General features: G+C 37.6%; 1 pseudogene; it reads left to right on the top strand.

Moving 5' to 3' along the window:
- The first annotated feature begins 524 nt into the window (after positions 1-524).
- LOC122693010 lies at positions 525-599 on the top strand (annotated as a pseudogene).
- Positions 600-2,710: the final 2,111 nt, after the last annotated feature.

Genomic DNA, 2,710 nt, shown 5'->3' on the forward strand with positions numbered 1-2,710 from the left:
GCACCCAATTCCAAAGTCTTCAATTCAGAATCTGTTGGAGGGCCTGGGGCTACTTTTGGTCAGTGGGTCTCGCCACCTGGAGGTAGAGTTGAACACGGAGTAGAGGAAATAATGAGAAACCGGAAATCACTCGGCACCTCTGCATCTGTCCTTCATCATATCTGACTCAAAAGAACCTCAGAAATAGTGGATGCTACTCTACTTCCGCATTCCAAGTCTCATGTGACTTTTGATTCTGGCCAACTCTTGCACAGAACCACAAAGTGAAACGTTTCTGAAAAACATAGTCACTTTTGTAATTTCATTAATGTTAGAACAATTCAGCATTCAACTTGGTGGTTCCAAAGCCTATGCATATTACTTACTTTTTCTGGCTCCTTGCAGTCACTAGAACCTCCAAGGCAATGTTAAAATAAGAATTTCCAAAAAGAGAGAAAAAAAAAAAAAAGAATTTCCAACAAAGGGCCTTCCTAAATAGCTCCTAATTTTACTTTGAGTTTTTTATTTTAAAACAACATATTTTCATCACTTCTCAGCCTTTTGGCTAAGATCAAGTGTAGAATAACATTTTCTTTTGGTTTTTGTAAAATCAACTTTATCATACTTAAGTAGATTCTTCCTGCTTATTACTTACTAGCTCTGACTTTTGAATTGTATTAAAAGTCTTTCAACATCTACATTTTGATATAGTAATTTTGCTTTCCCTTTTTGATTTGGTGATGTAATGAATTATGTTGAATTATGATGAATTACGATGAATTATGATGAATTATGTTGATAGATTTTCTGATATAAAATACTTTTATTCCTGAGGAATTTATAAGTGACAATCAGGATAGGGAAAGAGGTGGAGATTCAGTTCTCACCCTCTTTCTCTCTGGTTGACCTCAGAGTTTTGAGATAAATTACTCAGTGCACAACTGATATACCATCTCTCATGTCTTTCTCTTCAGAATGTTTGCTATTTTATTACATACTCATTAATGGAAAGGATTACCTGTTATGATGTTTTCATATATTAATAACATTTAATTAGTCATTCATTTGGTGCTGAGAAGATAGAGGAAGACATTCAATACAAAATGCTTTTCTAACTATTTTCTTTGATTTCAGTAGGAAATAAGCACTATGTACTGGCCATCCCCTCAATATAATTGACATGTGTATATTGTTAAAAACATAACTCTGATTCCATAAAGACCTCACTACGAATCCAAGTTTTTTCATACATATTTATCACAGTGATTTCAGTAAATTTGTATTAAGTTCATTCCCTAAGCCTGATGTTATCATTCAATAAAATATCCAAACTACTTCACATGTCCTCGAAACATGTAGGTTTCCTACTTAGACTACTTAAGAAAGGCAGGAATCTTAGTACATTTATAATGTGTACAGTCTGTTTGATATGAGGGGAAAGGAATAGCTTGCCTTAGTTCTTCTTTCTTGCCTTTGTATAGGGAACAAGTAGATACAGGCTCCTGGGGCAAAAGCCAGGTTCATGTTGGAAGGGCTCAGAAACAGAGCAAGGACTTTTAGGGGTCAAGTAAATCCATAAAGGCAAATTGGTCTGCACCTGCCTCAAGCTGTGCTGTTAATATTAGTAGACAGGATGCTATAGAAATGAGAAGGAGAAAACTATAAAAAGTGATATTTAAGTTGCTGTGAAGCTTGAATTTGAGCTCTTTTCCATTATTCCAAAATCACTACTAATATGAGGGAAGCAGAGAGACTGAAGCCAATGAAAAGCCATAGGAAGCTGCAGAACACATGAAAATCCCAGCTGGTGAATAAAATCTTTCACATCGGCAAAACAGTGTGAGTGAAAAATCTTTTAAACATGCATCAGCTGCAGGGGCTGGATGTTGAGAAATATAAGATTAAGATGATGCTAGGGAAAACTGAGGGTCACTCATGCTCACCCCTTAAGAAAACCCTGCCTATGCTGTATTAAGTCACACACCATTAGGGTGAAAAGGCAAGCTCAGCTGCTCCACGTCTTTCCTATAATGTATATATTAAAAAACACAGCAGAGACGTTACGGCTCTCTTTCTTCCTCCATTTTATTCTCCACTACTTCCTTGCTATATCACTCATTTATCCTCTCTCCAAAAGTTGTATTCTCTTCTTTCCTTGATAGACAGAAAGACTGTCAGAAATACAGCTTGAACAATCATATTTCTACAATACAACTGGTTTCCCTTTCCTTGAGGATAATAAGGAACTTTTCAGGAACAAAACTGCCTGATCTCCATTCCCTGGGGAGGAGTGTTTTAACACTCGTTTACAGGATAGTCTAAGTGACTTCAATTCACAAAAGAGAAGACCAAACCAAAACACAACAGAAACTCGACAAATAGTTTTCACATAAAAAATAGCTTGGGGCTTCCCTGTGAAGAGTCAGGGTGAAGAGTCTGCCTGTCAATTCAGGAGACACAGGTTCAATCCCTCATCCAGGAAGATCCCACTTGCCATGGAGCAGCTGGGCCCTTGCTCCACAACTACTAAGCCTGTGCTCTAAAGCCCAGGAGCCACAACTACTGAAACCTGTTTTCTGCAAGAAAAGCCATCACAATGAGAAGCCCATGCACAACAACAAAAAGTAGCCCCTGCTCACTGCAGCTAGAGAAAGCCTGTGAGCAGCAATGAAGACCCACCACAGCCGTAAGAGTTAAAATATTAAAATATACAAAGCAACATGAAGGAAGA

This window comes from Cervus elaphus, chromosome 4 (genome assembly GCF_910594005.1).
Source record: "Cervus elaphus chromosome 4, mCerEla1.1, whole genome shotgun sequence".
Taxonomy (NCBI): domain Eukaryota; kingdom Metazoa; phylum Chordata; class Mammalia; order Artiodactyla; family Cervidae; genus Cervus; species Cervus elaphus.